Source organism: Dromaius novaehollandiae, chromosome 1, assembly GCF_036370855.1.
Source record: "Dromaius novaehollandiae isolate bDroNov1 chromosome 1, bDroNov1.hap1, whole genome shotgun sequence".
NCBI classification, from domain to species: Eukaryota; Metazoa; Chordata; class Aves; order Casuariiformes; family Dromaiidae; genus Dromaius; species Dromaius novaehollandiae.
This window is the reverse complement of record NC_088098.1, coordinates 129,018,495-129,038,692: the sequence shown is the minus strand read 5'-3', so window position 1 is coordinate 129,038,692 and position 20,198 is coordinate 129,018,495. Positions and strand designations below refer to the sequence as shown.

The following is a 20,198-nucleotide window of genomic DNA, read 5'->3' as shown; positions in this document are numbered from 1 at the left end:
AAGAGAGGTAAATAGGGAGAGATAAGGGAAAAAGAATATCAAACATCCAAATGCTTATACTTTTTTCCTCCAGTACTGGGGGAAATATCTGAGAATAATAAGCAAGCAAAAAAAGTCCAGAAAAAGAAAGTCTCTTTTTGCTACTGTTGTTGAACTCAGGAAACATTAAGAATTGAAACAAGAAGTGAGCATGAGGAACAAAACAACCTTTAACTTCAGGAAACAATTCTGGAGGGACCAGGGCAGGGGGATGAAGGAGAAGGCTTTGTCCAGGTAAATATTTATCAGCATAAAATGCTTAGCTGTAGCACCATCAACCCTATTGGTTGTTTCTCCAAGAGACAATTACAGTTTCTGAGTCTGGTCCAACTGTATCACAATCACTTTATATCAGCAAAAATACACAATACTACTGAAAAGACTATTTGTTTCTACTTTTTCGTGTCTGCTTGCTCCTCCTGATTCACTAGCACAGATGTTTAGGGACCAATTGGTGACTTGAACCTTATTAAAGCTTAACTTTTATTTACAAAGCCCAAATACTAGCTTAACCTGGAATAGTTCCTTCATTAACCTCAAAACCACAAGAAACCTTCTGCCTGGATCAGATATAAAAGATAATGACAGAAACAGGCAGCAACAGGAGAGCAAGACATGCTAGCTCAAAATGATCATGGTAATACGTCACTAGGAGGATCTCACAAGCTGACTCTCCTTTCAGGTAAGGTAGAAAAGGCTATTCCATTATTAGTCATATATTTAAGACTCCATTTAGCAGCTTTCCTTCCATCTGGGGACACAAAGTTACCTCATAGTTGAAGCAGGTTTTAAAGAGACCCATATATTTGATAGATCATACTTTACTTAGTGTTTTAGGCACTGAAAACTTTAGATAACTTTTTGGAAGTCTTATCTCCAAATTGAAGTGATATAGTAATCAGTATCCCTATGACATCCAAAGGACCTGCACTCAAGCAAGTCAGGAACCTAAGCAGCAAGGAGAGGTATACTGTTTGTTTCCAACTTCCCTGAAAACTCTCCTTTCCGAGTCTATATTTTCTTTTTTCTCATTTGGAAGAATCAGAAAAAGCAACAGTTCTTAGCCTTAACCACAATAAATAAATAAATAAAAAGCTATGAGTCCAGATTGGTTGTGAAGGAATGTCAGACGACTGCAAACAAGAATCATGAAACAGACAGAATAACTGAAATAACAGGGCAAGCTACACAAAATACCTACATTATACTGAAAAACATCAGCGTTTTAATATGAGGTAAATAGAAATGATATGAGTTTAATTCAGTGTCATAAAAGACTCAAATCAATCATCTATAAACATGCTTATGATCCCCACAGATTAAAAGAATCCTCCTGAACAGTTACTGAACAGAAAATTATTAAATTGCATTAATATTTTACTCAGAAATGCTTCGTGTTTGTCTACTTCTAAAGTTGTTTTAGAAAACTGACATAAGTCAAATATATGTTTAATAAACTATTTCAATTCAATTTTGAGGTTTACACCTTAAAATCATTCAGTGTTTAAGCATTAGCTTTTTCATAGCTACCAACTCAATTAACTGTTAAAGGTACCCTAGTTAAAATTTATTTCCACAATTACCCTACTAGTTTTTAAGAACATATTGCTGAAATGACTACCAAAACATTTCCTGAATACTGCAAAAACAAATGTTTTGTAGAGTACCTGTCTACTAGATAGTCTTATATTAATTACTACTCATGAACAAATAATCCAAAACATCACGTTCTTCTGCTTGTTTGCAATTTTTATAATTTGATAAAAATTAAGATAAGACCATTTATGATTATGTAACATAGCTACATAATTGACAAATTCTACTATACTCAGAAATAACTTGCCACACAAGTTTAAACAAGTGCCATACATTTGCTCAAAAAAAAACAAAAACACAAAACAAAAAAGCAAAAAAACCCCCAACCCATCAGTAAAAAAGACTCAGGAAAGCAGACAAAAAGGGTCTTACAAGCCTAAATGAATGCCCCCTAAGCATACGGATTTTTCATTTTCTGAAAAACTAAATAGCCTGTACCATAAATAGCTTCATTTAAAAACGAGTGCAGCTTACGTAAGCATGTGGCAGTCGTCATAAACATTTTTACTGATGGCAATACAACCAATGGTGGGGGGGGGGGGGGAAGGCACATAAGCATGCTCAGTTCAGAAGGTAGCATTTAGAAGCTAACTCCAAATACTGGGTTTACTACAAACTGCTACTGAAAAAGCTTAAACTCAAATATTCAGTAAAAGGGCAAATAGATACAAGAACTATGGTACACCAATGATTACACTCAAGCACACTTATTCAGAGTAGCTGAAAAAAAGAGAAATTTGCCACTGTCATGAGAGCATAATCTTTAGTATAAGACATGTCTCTACTATTTATAATCTCTGTGATGAGACAACTGGCTTGGTGGATGAGGGGAGGGCAGTGGATGCTGTTTACCTGGACTTCAGTAAGGCTTTTGACACTATCTCCCATAACATTCTCACAGACAAGCTGGTGAAGTACGGGCTAAACGAGCAAACAGTGAGGTGGACTGAAAATTGGTTGAACTGCCAGGCTGAGGGTGTTGTGATCAGCAGCACGTCCAGCAAGTCCAGCTGGAGGCCAGTCACTAAGCAGTGTCCCCTAGAGGTCAGTAGTGGGGTCAATACTGTTCAATAGCTTCATTAAGGAACTGGATGATGGGAGCAAATACACCCTCAGCAAGTTTGCAGAGGATACAAAACTGGGAAGAGTGGCTGATACACCAGAGGGCTGTGCTGTCATTCAGAGGGACCTTGACAGGCTGGAGAAATGGGCAAAGAAGAACCTCATGAAATTCAAGTAATGGAAATGCAGGAAACTGCACCTGGGGGGAATAGCCCCAGGCACCAGCACAGTCTAGGGGCCAACCAGCTGGAAAGCAGCTTTGCAGAGAAGGGCCTAGGTGTCCTGGTGGACAGGTTGAACATGAGTCAGCAACATGCCCTTGTGGCAAAGAAGGCCAATGGCATCCTCAGCTGCATTAGGCAAAGCATTGCCAACAGGTCGAGGGAGGTGATTCTTTCCCTCCACTCAGCACTGCTGAGGCCACATCTGGAGTGCTAGGTCCAGTTCTGAGCTCCCCAGTACAAGGCAGACATGGATTTACTGCAGCGAGTCCAGCAAAAGACCACAAAGATGATTAAAGGACTAGAGCATCTCTTTTATGGAGACAGGCTGAGAGAGCTGGGATAGTTCAGCCTGGAGAAGAGAAGGCTCAGGGGGGATCTTATTAATGTTTATAAATATCTGATGGAAAGGTGTCAAAAGGATGGGGCCAGACTCTTCTAGCAGAGTCCAGTGGCAAGACAACAGGCAATGGGAACAAACTGAAACACAGGAAATACCATTCGCACACAAGAAAACACTTCTTTACTGTGAGGGTGGTTAAGCACTGGACCAAGCTGCCCAGAGAAGCTGTGGAATCTCCATCCTTAGAGATACTCAGAACACAACTGCACATGGTCCTGGGTCAACCTTTTCAAGGCAACCCTGCTTGAGCAGGGGCTTGGACTAGATGATCTCCAAAGGTGCCTTCCAATCTCAACCTCTGTGATTCGTAAAATGTTAAGTACTTTTTTCTCTTCTCCTGAATCAAAGACTATGATAAATACTTATTTTCTTTTTCTTCTAGAGCTCTGTAAGTACTTAAAAACACCTTAATTTTAGGACCTTTCAAAAAGAATTTTGGGAAAAGACAAGACATTAAGACAATTCTTTAGAGTGGTTTACAGAAACAATAGGATGGGCTAAACAAAGCCTTCATGTATATTTGAACAGGAATCAGTGGAAAAATATGGAAAGAGAAAAGGGCTGACTTTTTTTCTTGAACTGCATTCATGTAAGATTAGAGCTGCAATTTCTTTTGATTCTTCCCTGTCAGTTCTCTCACATCCCCTCCCATCCAGGTCCCTACAGATTCCAAGACTATGAACAGCAATACCCACAATGACCTCTTCAGTGAGCCCACGACAGGCAATTAAAAAAAAAAAAAAAAAGTGGGTTTTGTTTGGCTTTAAGTACAACAGAATAAGCTGAATATTCATTTTGAGAACATATGAATTACTTAAAAAGGTGAGAGAAGTAGGAGCTCTTTCCAAAAAATGGAATCTTCCATCAAAATGGAATCTTCCATCAAACAGAAGGCCAATTAATGCTAGGTTTGTGCTCCTGCTAACAGACAAACATGAGTGCAAACTGCACCAGGACTACTAAAAAGGAAAGGCCCCAGAACTTAACTGTACAGATAGGAACTGGATGCATTGTTGCAAGATAGGAACAATGCAACTTCTTGCCTCCTTGCCCTGATCACATTTTGGGTGACATATGCTCTCAGGAGGCCTGTCACTCAGTTTTGTTACAACTTGTACAGAAAGTGGCATCGGTTAGGGAAAAGCAGCTTTCAAGCAACTGAGCGTTCCTCCAGAAATAGCAGTACTGTTTGTCATAGTACTAGCAATGTCTGTGTTGTTGATACTAGTGCCTCACTGAGTAACAGAAAAGATCAGTGGAGATCTCTCAATGTCAGCATTAGTATAGAGGGATGTCATCCAACTAATGGTAATAAGAGCACCAAGACTTACTCCAGAGTTGCTGAGAGTAAGTTTCTTTCTTGCCTCTGCGTAACTTAAAGTTGTCCTCCACAGACGCCAATTTATCCCCACTCACAGACCCTTTCCTCCTAGATGAAAAAACTCTGTTTCAACACACACGCGCGCACACACACACACATACATATAGAAGGTCAGTTCTAAAGACAGATCAAGAAAGCTGATCTTACTTAGGTCTCCTTTAGGCCTAAGGCTACCTTCAGCCTCATGTATCTCAACTCCCAAATCTGGAAAAGGATGGGCAGATAGAACACTTATTTGACTTGGAACTTTCTTTAAAACAAAAGAATTATTTACTGTATCTAGCAAAGGCTTCATAAGCATTTGTAAAGAGACAAATTTAACTTAAGAGGATCTATATTCTGTAATTTTTAAACAACTCCATTCTACTGCAACAGGCATGCTAAAGACAATTATCTCCTGTTGTCCTTCTTTCTTTTAAACAGGATATTCCAAGAAACTAAAAAAAAAATTTAAAAAAGTTTGTCACAAAAAATGTTAATAAACACCAAAAAAAGACTGGACGTGACATGGACTTCATCTCACTATCCCTGGCTGCTAGTAAAACTGCCCCCAATACCTTCGATATGGAAGCAAGAGAAAGTGCAAAGTGTGTGTGTCCTGAATAGTTACTGAAAAGCTCATTAGCTCACAGAACATGAAGCATTTACAGATCTACAGTGAGATTCATTTTGGAATACCTGTGCAGAACACTGATGCATGTGGAAAGGAACAGTAAACAAATTTTTACAACTGCACTTTCACAATGTTGCTCTAAAAGCAGGAAACAAAGTGGAGATCCAGAGTAAAATTACTGTTATCCCAGGCTGTGCATCTGAAGCTTTCTAATGAGTTGCAAGACTCGCACTAATCTACAAATTCATGGACAAAAATATCTTGTTTTAAAATCTAAACTTCATATAAATGCTTTGAGGTCAGTTACCAACACTTACTTAGCAATTCTACAATTATTAAAACCATATTGGTACACTGCTGCTTCATCTAGCAACTAAAAAACTGATCTTTATCAGGAAAGGACATACCACCATAGAATCAGCCAGAAAACAATAGAAAGTTTTTAACACTTTCAAGCCAGCAGCTGGAAGAAAGGTGATACTTCATCTAGCAAAGCTTCCTAGTAGAAAATTAATCCATTAGATTTGTTGAACAAACATGAAGCAACACAGCGAAACTGTAAGAAATCAACACTTTGCCTTATTTGGACATATCATTTTTGGTCTGGCATTAGCAGCATTAAAGTGAGAATTACTATACCATCAAGATAGAAGATTATGAGTTCCAGGAAAGGTAGGTAGGTACATTTCAACAGCAAAGCTCCACAAAAGATCTAGCACCTGGCATACTATTTCTGCAAGCTGATCTTCAAGAACATAACATGAAAGACAAATTTTAAAACCCTTCAAAACCTTGCACAGAATCCAGGTAAGCAAAGAACAAATCCCTCCACTTCTGAACTGTTATTGATCCCCTACCCAATGCTGAAAACCAAGGGGGAAAACAAATCCCTAACTCCAAGTACTAGAAGAAAACACCCACAGCTTGAGTTAAGCCAAAGTATACAAGCTTCCCACAGAACAGTAAGATTTATACTTGAGGATTTATACACAATGCAACAAATACTATGACATACATAGAATAAAACAAGTCTTCTGCCAGCTATTCACGAACTACTTTCAGAAAGCTAAGATGTTGTAAACTAGTACAAATTTTTAAAACAGATGAAACTTCAGGAAAAATACATTAGAACATAACCAAGGGAAAAACGAAAGCTTAAAGTTGCAACTAGATTAAAACAATAGCACTGCTGGGATCCTGTTATCAAATTTGAACAGTCAACACTGAAAACATTTTAGAAAAGTATCCATATTTTTTTGTGCCACAACATCCAAAACAAATGCTGGTAGCATTGATTTTTTTTTTCAAAAGTAACCATAGATTGACCATGATTTCACAGAAACTGTGCTAGTTTTCAGATTAATACACATTTTAGTATATATACAACTTAACTGGAAAGCAAGTTTTTCTTTAAAGGGTACTGAGTATGGAACATAATTGATTAAATGCAACCTGCTAAAAAGTGTTTTTAAAAAACTTTTCTTTATTATCCATCAGTAAGCCCACATGCAGGTAGGAAAACATCTATTCTTAAGCTATGTTAGTTAGGTTATGGAACACTACTATAACAAAATAACCTTTAACTCTGGTCTGTAGCTTCACTATTTGCTTACAAACACATCTTGCTTTATACAACCTCTGAAAAGAAGAAAAGGAGAAGTAACTTTTCCTACTATAAAGTTATGTTAAGACAAAATTAAGACAAAACCTGGTAATACATTGAAGATGACTTTAAAATAGCACTATTTTAAATTCAGTTCCTTAATAAAATAAAGCCCACCTGCAATCCAAGAAGCAATGCTGCCTAAGAACACAAAGCTGTATATAATCTTAATGGAGACAGAATTTTTCACTTTTATACCATATTGTTATGTTGGCTATTATGAAACAGGACTTGAAGGGAGAAAAACATTCAAGGTAATAATCAACCAGATACATGAATACTGAAAAGTCAGTTCAATCCTGACATGGAACAGAGACACACACAGTGATCTAATACATTTTCAAAAAGAGAAAAAGAGCAAGAAAAAACAAGTATTAACTCACTGCCCATCTTGAACTACATGGTTTATTAGCAGCGTTCTAAGTTTACCTTGCCATCATATTACATACTGAATTTTGCCAGATGTATTTCAGTTTCTCATGCTAATAAAAAGGCCTCAGTGATGCTTTTCTGGTATCCAAGAGACTCATATACACATCTACTAATACTACAGTGCCATCTTTTAAGTACTGACTGACATGGTATAGAAGCTGCTGACAAACTATCCATCTCATACAGAGTAAGAAATCAGAAAGGATAATCAGTACCACAGACCCTGCTACAAGAACAGTATCTGGTCTGACTTACATCTTTTGTCTTAAGCTGGAGAGACACATTTGCATAACATTACTAGCATAATTTGGAAGCCTTTCAAAGGAAAACTGATACTTTAAGATTTGGCAGAATACAAGAACCTATTCTGGAAATGTTTTGAACCAACACCTTCAACACTTGCATAACCAACTCTAAACTTTAAAAAAGAATTTCTAAACTCTCATCTTTCCATCTGGAAAAAACGCTTCAAACGCGTAAACTGGCACTACGACATCACTGTACACTCGATCTCATCAAAATAATCCTCGGTCTCTCACAAGAACAACGTGGCTAAGGCCACTCTTTAAACAAAGTTTAGTCTATTACATCCATAGAGAAATAAGTCTATAAAAAAATGTACATTACATAGACTGCTGCAGGAGAACAAAAGGAAAAAAAAACATACCTGGAAAGTTTGGCAGTGATTTGAAACTAACACCCCAATATCAGTTTACTGTGCTAACCAATACTACCAATTTCCAGTTTAACTTTATTTTCCTGTTTGTGTAAAGACAATAACAATGAGAGAAAAAAACATCAGAAAACCAAAAGGCATGGTGGATAGCTCTACTTTATGAACTTCAAAATACCCGCATTCAAATATTGCCCAAAATGTGCTTATGAAAAAGCCTGAGGCTTTATACAAACTGTCCATTAGTTTCACTCTCCATTTGTCACCTGCCTTTTAAATGAATCATATAACAAAAAATAAAGTCTTTCATTACGAACACCTTTATTATATTTGTGTGCACGCACATATATACATACACACCAGACATCGCACTTCAACTCACTGTAGTGATTAAGAATGTCTATATGATATTCTTCTCGAGTAAAACGTGTCCTACTGTAGTTAAGTCAGATGACTAAGCATACAGGATAGATTTCACTTCATTCAAAATTTACTTGATACGATCAATTCTGGATCACCACTAAAACATTTTTGATGTTAAAGAAGAGAATCAAAGACTTTTGCTTTCATTGTTAGTCAGCGCTTTTGTTAAAATATTGCAGTTGTAGAAATAAAGATTTAAACTGTTATTCCACTTGATGCTATAGCTCTTCTCTGAAAAATAACTGAATAAAATATCTTCGCAAGTTTTAGGCTCATTATGCACTGCAATACATAAATAAATATATAAACTTGACCCCAAATCTGGTAATTAAAACCCACATATATTACGCCATTCTTGGTGATATCGACCAACAATACTTTTGCAGGTCATGCTTTAGGGCTACTTGCTGAATTTCAAAGTAACTACAAAAAGGAATCATTTACAACTAGAAACTGTTACTCCTCTGCAACTCAATGGATAGAGCACAGATGTCACTAAAGTGTGTGTGTGTGGAGGGGGGGACACGTTTTAGAACACCTATTTGACTTATCTTGTCTTCCTCAAGATGATGATTCATAGAAGCAAAAAGGACCCTTGATGGAATCCAGAAAACAGCATGAAAAGAATGGACACAAACCTCACAGGACCCTCTTTACAGTCAGCGGCAAGCACTTCAGTGAAGTTCATGACCCAAACCAGATAAAAAATAATTAAACTTCATAATACGCATCCATCATTCTTATCCATCTCATTCTACCTAAAACAAGGAATTAAAGGCAGACAGAAATTCTGATTTTACTGCCTTTCACCAATGAGTGTAAAAACTATGTAAATAATTTTAAGGACAAACTCAGACAGTCAATATATACATTGATACAGGCTGTTGTACTGTTCTTCAGATTGCTACTATCAACTGACACCATTCACAGGACAGGACGAAGAGTAGACTTTAACAAACATTGTGAAATACTTTATTTTTAAGAATCCTGTTCCCCTCTCACTAGTAAGAGGAAATGAATTCAACATTTCTTCTTTTTACATGAAATATGTTAACTGAAAATATACTGGGAGGGGGAGGAACGCTATTCTCACAGATCTGAAAAACAAAATTAAAGCTATCAGAACAGATATTGACCTTTGGTCATATAGGCTTTGCCTGTAGTTCTTTTGCACTAAGCCCTCTCAAAAACAAAACAGACCAAGTAGTCCTGTTACAGTACACAAGCCTGTAAACTTTCTACTCTATTTTGCAGTCGTGAACATCGGCACTGAAAATAATGCACCCCATCAATAAATCAGCAGGAAAGGTTAGCCTATTTGCTCTCAGTATTTATTTAGAATGGAAGAGGAGGAAAAGAACAAGTTACTGTAGAACATCAAGATGAAAAATCTTAAAATGTTATAAAAGCATTACAAATAGTTATTTTTATATATAATACTTTCATATATAATACTTTTTAGCTGATTTTTAAAGTGAAAATGAATACAGTATATATTAATAGCTTATTAATAGCATCTTGAAAACAGTTAACACTTAAACCTTCAAAGGCAGTTTTATGCATATGCATACCTACCTGAACATAGCGTCTTGCTTTACTTTTTGCATTACGATCCTGTGTGGCAAACCTGGGCCATACCATTTTTTTGGTGATAGGGATTCCCTAAAGTATAGTTACTCTCAAGCCATTTAAGCAACTGCCTTTCCTCTCTATATTTTCTCCTTGCTAAAGCAAAGGAAAGAACAGCCAATATTAGATTACAAATCATGTCTGAATGAAGGAAAAAATGCACCAACCAGACAGTCAAACACCAATACTGAAACAGCATCAAGCCACAAAGACTAGCATCCTTCTACCATAATCATTTATTTAAAAATGAAACAAAACAAATAATTAAAATATATACTGTTTTTTCCTCTGAACAGCCGATGTAAACAACCAATAGGATCTCAAATCCGACCTCAAGACAAGACCCTGGACAGAGCACAACTGAGGCCTCGCTACCTTTGGGGCCCTTCTGTGCCCACAGCCAAACCACAACAGCATCAGCATCATAATGCAGTCAATACGTCGAAGAGGCAGTGGCAACTCTTTTACCTGCAATTTTCACACTCGAAACGACAAAAACGGTACCTGTGGCCTAGCACACGCCACAGTCCCTGTTAAGGGGACGCCAGCGTGGGACCCCCCGGCAGTCAGTCTCCCAGCCACTCTCTCAGAAAGACCCCGAAAACAAAGACCAAAGTTTTCCCTGGGCGGTGCGTGGGAGTGCGGCAGCAAAGCCCCAGCCAGCACCAACACGGGCACCCTCCCGCCACCACACCCCCACCCCCGCCGCCGCGGCGCACCCCGCAGAGGATTCCCCCTCACGGCGCCCGGCACGGCCCTCCCCCCCCGAGACCGGAGCACCCTCAGCCCCAGCCTCCATGCGCCCCGCCGCTTCCCCGGCCGGGGGGCGGTTACCCGCCGCTCCGCCGCCGCGGAGCGCAGGACGGAGCCCTGGGCCTGCCCTCCTCGGCGGGCACCCTCCCCACACACTCCCTTACCGTGCTGCGCTGGCGGCTCTGCTCCGGCGGCGGCTGCATGCCCGCCCGGCTCAGCCCCAGGCCTCCGGCGGGGGCGACCGTTGGGAGGGGGCGGCACGCGAGGCGCCCGGGCGGGGCCCCCCGCTCCTCCTGGGCGCGAGCAGGCCGGGGGCGGGGGGGGGGGAAGCGGCGGCCCCCCCCAGGTGCGGGCGCGCGGAGCGTGGGGGGAGGGAAGCGTCTCCGAGCGACGCCGGGTCTCCGTGAGGGGAGGAGTGGGGGGGGCCTCGAGCGCTGCGCGCGGCCGTAAAGCGCTTCCGGGATGCGGGCGGCGCCGCACGCTCAGTGTCGGCGGCTGAGGCCGCCAGCCGTGCGGCGGGGGGAGGGGCTCGGCCTACGCCATCCAGGCACCAACATGGCGCCACCCGCGCCGGCTGCCCCCCCCCCCGCGAGCTATCGCGAGACTTGGCGGGGGAGGGGGAGGGGGAGGGGATTTGAACGTGCGCGGTAAAAAACGGCCGTGGGGAGGATGGGGCGGATGGGAGGGGTGTGTTGTCGTTGTGTTTTGCGTGAGGTGGTGGCGGCTGTTGGAGCCGCCCGTTAGTGGTGGCTCTCTGCCGCTGGTGCGGGCGTCAGTATGGAAAAGGTGTTTGGCCGTGGGGTCTGCTCATATCCTCCTCTTCTCCCCCCCTTTTTTTTTTAAATCTTCAAAAGGAGTCTTAGAACCAGGCTTTCTGTTCTTTCAGGCCTGCCTGGCGTGGCTTCCAAGCGGGCTTAGTGACCATGCTGTGACCTTTATGCTATGCATAAACAAGCACAACAAAAGAAAGGAGAGATGTACTTGGCAGCTTTTGAATCACGCAATAACTAAGCCTGCCCCCCCACTTTGTGTGGTGCAGATGGGTACACAGTGTGGCAGTCTGAACTGTTTATAGCCTCACTGGGGAAGAGAAAGTACTAGTGTGCCAAATGCACATCCAAGGATTTCAGACACAGAGGCAATGTGGTGGAAGCTAATGTCCTTGTTTAAGGGGACATCCTTGTCACAGTGGGTGTTCTTGTTCATTTTAACAAACTTCTTTTGAATGTGGTTGAGGTCACTATGGGGATTTGCTCCTTGTGATTATCAAAATTTGGGGCATCATATTCCAAATGTTGGGTCCGTACACTTTATTGTTACTTTCAAAGTCTATAATACAGCTCTTATTCACATACTAGGGTATTCACATACCAGCATGAAAATGCTTATATTTTATGTTCTACCCTAAACTCTCATTGTCCTATGCCATTCTGAAAAATGTTGTCTGTCAGCTTTCAGTACAGACTTCAGGCAATTGTGACTTACATAGACAGAACCAACTTGGATTTTTCATTAACACCAATGAAAGCTGAAATCTTCCTGCTGAGGCAGAGCATTGCAGATGGTTTAGTGAGTGTACGTTTAATTTTTCATCCATACACTGGGCATGTAAACTGTTCTAAAGTGTCTCCTTCAGAGTGATAAAGACGCTTTTTGGTGTTTCTCATTTTTTTCTTCAGATATTATTGTATGTTTAGTAGCCTCTGTCTAACATGGATTATTTTTTTATCTTACCTATGAAAGCCACAGAAACACTAAAGCTGCAATTTTTCACTGAACTTAATCAGAGCAGATGTAGAATTCCTACAAGCACGTTCTGTCTCTCTCTGGTAAAGATCTGGGAAGTGCAGGGTGAAGGGTGTATATCTTGTATTGCTCTTGCTGACTCTTCATGTCATCTCCCATATGCTGAGACCTTGGCTCCTGTGTCAGAGATTCCTTAAAGATAGTTAAGGAATTCTTGGATTCTAGTCCCTGCATCTGAAACAAACCAAGCCTGACTAATGTTTCTGGAGAAGATATAAACCCAGTAGACATCATCTTAGTGCAACAATGCTGTTATCTAACAAAGACCAGTTCTTATCTTATGTTTGGAATTAATGTCAAGATCCTAAAGTGCACATTCCTCAGGAAAATACATAGTTTGCAAATATAGATGAGTGCTTTCTGACCCAATAAATAATTCCAGTAGCTCTATCTAATTTCTCACTTTCTTAAAATATAAGAAGCAGCCCTTTGCTGCTTTCCTTATCAGATCACAGCCAGTGCCAGTATGCAGAATCCAAAGAAGAGAGACTCTGTTCCCTGGATTATACATACTGTCACTGGCTTCTGTATTTTTTGTGTGGTCCAGCCACTGTCTTAATTCATCCTGTCATCTTCCAGATCTTTCAAGTTAACATCTGAGTCAAACCTTTTCACCACTGTTTCTCACTGTCCCTTTATAAATCCCATACTATAGCTCCAGGCTGCCTTGCTTTGGCTGCTTCAGCAACCAAGCTCAGCAGCAGCCAGACCTTTATTTTTATTCGGAAATTATGCCTTTGCTCCGCAATGGACTGTCATGTGACAATTGCTTGATTCATCTGTACTTGTCCCACTCAGTGCAGGAGTGTTCCAGTAGAAATTGAAGAGACTTAGTATCATCTTTGTCATCTGCCTTTAGCCAGTCATAGATTTGAGGGCAGGATTGTGCTACTGGCAAATTAATCAGTCCTGAAACTTAACGAGTAATCATAGCAGAGCCAGTGCCTTGCTCAAGAGTTTAGGAAGAAATCCTAAGGATATTAGGTGCCTGATTACCCCAGAAAGCATGTATGTTTTGTTGTAGATGTTTTAACTTTGCTGAATACATCTCTACAAGGAGTTTGTTATGTTGCTGATCCAGTTCTTCTGTCTCCTCTTATCCATATGACAACTACAACAATTGATTATACAGAAAAGTAATATTAGGTCAGTATTTAATGTATTTTTAGCTGCTTCTGATGGGATTTAGCAGCTGGAAACAAGGAGAGCTGGCACTGCATAATCAGGACAGTTCTTAGACAGCTGTTTAAGAACCAGGGTATCAGACAGTGCCATGAAATACAGCACCATTTATTTCTGTATTTTTAAAAGATGCAATATATATGATTAAAAATTAGAGAAATAGACCTATTAAAACAGTAACTTGAAGTAGAATAGGATTCATTGTTAAACCCAGTTCTGTAATAACTTCTAGATGAAAATGCCCCCCGATTTTTTTTTAATTTAATGCTTATAGCAATTATTACTACCCATCTTTTAAAGGCTTTAGGTTGGAATTTAAATTCTGCAGTATGTTCCTTTCTAAGCAGAACTAAAATGTAGTTATTTCTGCCCCCTTTTCTCTTTATGAACAGCAATCTAAGGAACCCATTTTCCTATTTTGGAAAAAAAGCAATTTTCTTACAAACTGCAGCCAGAAAAGTACCTTGATAAAATGGTACTCTAATATTCCATATTTTTTCTGTCTCAATAGCTTCCATACAGAGTTAGTTCCTTTTACAAATATAAGGAGGTTTTTTTTTTTTTTATGTAAGCACTGTAAACTGCATTTTGAATCTAAAAAGTCAAACTGATTTTTTTTTCCTCCCTGTTATATCACGGTTAGTAGTGTGTATTTTGTCACTGAGATAGGCCTAATGATTTTATTTGATGATGCATAAAGCAGGTGAATCCATTTGTCATAGTTTTAGTTACTACCACACAAAAAGAAGTAACTTTTTCTGTCTTTTTTGTAATTGAAGTAGACATCATTATGAAAAAAACTAAGAATGTCTAAAGTTGAGAGGTATCATTTTTCATATTCATATTAAAGGAAATTGTCTTGGAAGGAAGTCTAAACAAAGTAATCTGTAGGCCTGTTACAATATCTCGTGTTAGTGTCAAATCCTACTGATTGCTGTGGTAGTTTACTTACATACAAGAAGCTGAAGGCTTAAGTGTCTAAACAGCCTATAGAACCAGAGCTCAGAGCTCAAAGGATATCCTTTCTATAACATTTTTATTTTGAGCTACACAATTAAGTAGAAAGTTACAGTCCTTGTATAAGTCAGTTTAAAATTCTCAAACCATCTAGCTATTTAAAAAATCCCATGTCATTGATTTGTAAGACCACCTCACTTCTGTCTTTCACTACATTTTAAGGAATACGTCCTTGACCTTTTTTGGTCTTAAGGTTTCTCATTGAATTCCATTCCCTAAAAACAATACATAGAGCTAAATTCTTCTACTAGGTTCCAAATTTAGTTTAATCTTTATTAACCTGAACATAACCTGGACACAGGCATCACGCTTTGCACTTTTCCCTTTGGAGGAAGGCTATTCTGACTCTACTACATGCCCTAATTACTTTTCCATTTCAAATTTGTATCAACCATGTGACTCTGAGAGGACAGTAGAAAATGTTTATTTTAGCAGTTATCATGGAGCAATGGCCTGTGATTTCAAAATGAAGATATCTTGAAATTTAAGAGTAACAGCAATACTAAAGTGAGAAGTCAAAATGAATCTGTGACAAAATGGAAGAGAGTCATGTGAGCACTCAAAAATGTTTGTTACTTTATCTTAAGGTAGAGACTCTTTTCTACCTTAAGTAGCACAAATCAAAGCAACTATCGTTTGATATACCTTGGGAAGGGCTAGCTAACACAATTTGGTGAAACCGTTTGTATGTGTGTATATGTACAATAAGGGAGAAGGGATTAACCTTCACTATTATCTTTTTTGTGTTTCTGTTGTACCGCAGCTTTGAGCTATAACACTGCAATGACAATTGCATTTACACCAGAAAGCCTTCAAGGTCTACCTTTGTGTTCTCTGGTACTGTGACTCATTCCCAGGACAGCTAGGAAGCAGCGACAGGATTCTGCTGTTGTTTTGAAAATGATCTTTTGACACAGAGTGCACAGAGGTACTGCAAAGGATTGTAGAACTAGTGCCAGCATGCACCTTTTTTTGGCTTTGATTCTTGTCTGAAAAAAGCTGTAGTGTAGTCCCCATTTTTATCTTTACAATTTTTATAATTAAGTTTGTGCTGTTTTACAAATTATTAGCCTGTGAATTGGAGAAACTAGATGCTGCAGAAATACAGCTTCTCCACAAGCACACTTAAGAGACATATGAAAAACTTGAAGTGTTCCTTTGTAGAGTCTTCTACAATTGCCAGAGTTTTAGTGTAATAATTGTCACTAGAGCTACTTGGTGCTGAAACAGTGATGAATCAAGCCAGTAAGAGCAAATATAAAATGTGTAGTAGCGTAAGTATTTTCTGAATGTTTGAATGGTTATATTGAATGAATGAACTACAATTAAAGCTTACAAACATGCTTGCATGTATATGCATTTATGACCATGCATTTTTATTACTAAAGCTCAAAGGATTTAATAGTACAGTTCAAAGAGGATTAGTGATTTTCTTTTCTTTTCTGAACGTACATGAAGTCTGTATTTGTCCTTTGGATGATATCTATAATTAATTCCTTTGGAAGTATTTTTTATTACAACTAACTTTGGTGCACTGGTCCCTTCAAATTTCTAAATATCTACAGTTTCCCCACAGTAGCAGGAATTTAAATTAATAATATCATTTGCTCCTTCTGTGCCAGTGCTGTTTGTGGGACTACTCTATTCTATAAAGTTAGCTGTCCTTTTTTATCCTAGGTGTGGCTATACTTGTGCAGTGGACAAAATGGCTGCTGTGTAAGTCCATTTTAACATTTATTACCTACTTGCTTAGGTGGTAACTTAGTACTTACAGCTATACCTAGACTGGTGAATATGTGATTTGTTTAACTGTAGGTAAGATATTGAAATTCTCATGGATAAAAGAGCTTACATTTGTACATTATCATAAAAGAAGATAGTGTGTGCTTTTCTTAACTTTATGTTAGGATGTTTTCTTGGATTGCAGTCCATTCAAGATTTGAGTAACATTTTTACCATATTTCCTATGATCAGATCTAGTTGTATCAGTGATATTTCCATCTTGTAGATTTTCCACTGAGGTGTGACATTCAGAAGGGAGACGGTACTTCTGAATTGTACTGACTGCTTGTCTAAACTCATCATCAAATACTGTCAGTCACCCACTCGTTGCTCAATGTCAGTTTATCCTGTGAACAAGAATATCGACAGGTAACAGATTATCACATCAGGTATGGTTGCTAGAACAATTGGGTCAGAAAAACCCAGTCTGTAGGAATGTAATCCGAGTCCTTATGGCAATGTATGAATTCTCTGCAATGTATAGAATGTGTTATTGCCTCAGGATCAAATGCTGCTTATGTTCTTTTTTCTTGCTTTTCTACTCATATCTGTTAGGCAAGAAATACCTAAACAATGTTACAATTTTGTGGTTTGTTGGAGAGGGGAGGAGCAGAATAGGCTGTGATTGCCTTCTTTTTGGTATCTGTTGTTATATTCCTGGAAAGGTATACAAAGTCTACTAGAAAATTATTTTCAAACAATAATCTGTGATACCAGAGAAAGTTGCAACCATGCTGCAGAATATGAGTGAAAACAGAAATACATAAGTGAGGTTTAGGGGTTTTCTTATTAATGAAAATATAAAATTTCTCACTCTGTGATCATTTTGATTGTGTTTTACAGTCTGTTATGGAACATACTAGTTTCATCCTACTAAAATATTTTGGGGCAGCAAGAAGAATGAGCTAGTAGGGCATTAGATCTGCAGAAAATGCTGTTACCATTCAGTCATTCATTCATAATTAAATAGTTAAAAAGACCATTGATTTTGTTTTATGATTACCTTTCTAATACTGAATAACACCTTACAGCCAGAGTAGTTGTATAAGTCAGTAGTACCACCTGGAGAGTAAAGGTGGGATTCTTGAAGAACACTGGAAGTTCAGGAAGAGTTGAGGCTGAGACTTTTTTAAAAATCCCAGCTTGTGCTGCAGCCATTTATTGAAATAGTTCTCAGTTCTTGAGAAGCTAACACTTAACTCCGAAGACATGTGCAACTGTGTTCCTAGTTCCAATATCCCACTTAAGAGAAATAATCAGTTAAGTACCAAACTTCCAGCAGCCTATGACATCTGTCAGTATTGCAAATATCTAATTATAATCTAGGTTCAGATCAGAGCATGAAAAAGTGTTGGTGGTTCCCAAGGACTGAGCACAATATGACTTCCACGCTTATTACTGTATTTCTGCAGCCTTTGGCTCTACATACTGGTGTGCAACAACAGGAGTAGTACTGCTTTGAAGAGTCACTTATAAAATTCTCTGGTAGAGCTGAAGGCACATAGCTTCTGTTTGCCAAAGTTATACCAGGTCATATTGTATTTGACTTGTTAATAAATTTGGATACTGAGTTGCATTAGTTTCCAAATGGGACTTCTTTCATCTCTGGCTGATTGAAAAACATTGTCCCTTCTTTCTACCTGATAATGTGGTCAAATTTAGCTGATACTGCCGCCACCTCCAATATAGTTTGTGACAGCTGAAGTGAAATGTAAAGAGAGGTGGTACAGAAGTCGTCTTCACTTCTCCATAGATCTGTCTCTCTGCTGAGATCCCTTTGCTAGCTGCTGGACATTTCTTGGTCATAACTTTAAAGCAATTAATGAATCAAGCCACACTTCCAGCAAGCATCTGTGATTCTGTTTTGACACATGGACCACTGGCAATTGGGAAAAGGTGGTTACAGGACCTAATATAAAGCATATGAAAGCTGGCAAAAACCACTGCTGTTACCAGAGGTGATTAGGTGAATACTCAATAAGACCATTTTCAGGAACTATCAAATCTTCTATGGAAAAGTGTTTTCACTGAGGCACTCATATTAAAAATATTCAACCTCTTCCTCTCTCTTTAAAACTAAATGCTCCACAAACCTAGCTTTCATTTTTCTTTCTAATAAAAAGAATTAAACAGTGAAGTTAAGAAGGAACTTTATAATTGCTGTTGGTATTGTATGGAAGACTCAATTTTTATAGAATTGGACAACTATTCTAAAATTCTTAGCTTAGATACATATGTACTATTCAAGGCATCTCAGCCTCATGTATTTTTCTCTAGACAAGTTTGCAGAGTGCAGAAGTAGGTTCTCATTAACCCACTGTCAGGTACTCCAGGAGCAAGAGCACCCAAAAGAAAGGCAAGAGAATTGCTACAATTCTCTTGAGTTACTACCAAACAAAATTATGGTGAGTGCTTTCCTTCAGGCTAGTGGTTTGAAAAGCTAAGCAAAGTTAACGGAGAAAAGAAAGAGAATACTGACCATCACAGACATAATTCAGGAAAGTAATATCTTTTAAATAACCTTTTAAACTGACATGCAGTTTTCCACTGGAGAAATGGGATGTCCTTTCCAAGCAGTCTGTTCTCCTTTGTGTCAAAGTTTGTGCCAACACCATAGTAAACACTGTGAATGCAAATTAAAAAGAATAAGAATGTTTATTATTGCATTGGAATTAATAAAGAAGAGGAAGTGAATGCTCCTTATTTCAGAGAAGTAGTATCAGGAAAGTAAGTGAAACAGTAAACAAATTAGAATGAATATTTCACTTGTCATTAATGACATTGTTGCTGTAAAGAATTGTATTTTTTCACCCATCCCTAGAATTGTTTTCTTCACACATGCTTTCAATGATATGTAAAGTGAGGCAGTTACTCATTTCCAAACACAGATACCAGTGTATTGTTAATATGCATTTCTACATAGGTGTCAAATGATTCTTCATTGCTATGAAACACAAAAGAATGCTTTTGACGTGGGTTACATCTTTCACATTACACAGTGGCTGATGGCACTGCCATTGAAGATTGTGCTTTAAAAGGACTTCAGGTATGGACTTTTGTCTACCTTGTCCCCAGGAGAACTTTTTGTTTGCTAGGAAGTCCAGTTATGCCTTTGAAAATGTACCTTCAGCTCTATAATAGCTGGAATTATGTTACTTATTCTTGGAAACAGGGACCCCACTCCAACACTGGCACTCAAGTAATGCTGCGTCTGGTTTCAAGTGAGATCCATTCAGTTTTACAATAATTAGAAAGTACAGTGAAGTTTAGAGAAACAACTTTGAAAGGTATAACCATTCTAAACAGGATAAACTGGCAAAGCAGATTTAAATTAAAAAATCTGAAGAGAGAAGATCTGAGCTGAAACCTATGTTTTTAAAATATGAAACTCTGAAAACTTACCACATTTGTGAGATTAAGCACAAACATTCATAAATAGCTGCTTTTTAAAATTACCTTACCTTTCAAACCACTTCTGGAGGGTCTGACATTTGTTAATGTTCAAGTCAAGGCAAAATTATTT

At 38.7% G+C, this 20,198-nt stretch overlaps 1 protein-coding gene and 1 long non-coding RNA gene across 4 annotated transcripts in view; both read right to left on the bottom strand.

The window, feature by feature from the left end:
• Window positions 1-11,416, bottom strand: part of TAB3 (TGF-beta activated kinase 1 (MAP3K7) binding protein 3) — a 43,259-nt gene extending 31,843 nt beyond the window's left edge. For 2 of the 3 annotated variants that reach the window (XM_026096812.2, XM_026096813.2), the window contains exon 1: window positions 11,053-11,416. The gene's annotated coding sequence lies outside the window, so the exon portion shown is untranslated. The remainder of the gene's footprint in view (window positions 1-11,052) is intronic. The other variant, XM_026096814.2, reaches the window with a different exon arrangement.
• Window positions 11,417-16,237: 4,821 nt separating this feature from the next.
• Window positions 16,238-20,198, bottom strand: LOC135329560 (uncharacterized). Its single transcript, XR_010391077.1, has 3 exons — window positions 20,137-20,198; window positions 19,155-19,298; window positions 16,238-17,022 (listed from the first exon to the last, which is right to left on the bottom strand). It is a non-coding gene; the product is annotated as an uncharacterized LOC135329560 (long non-coding RNA).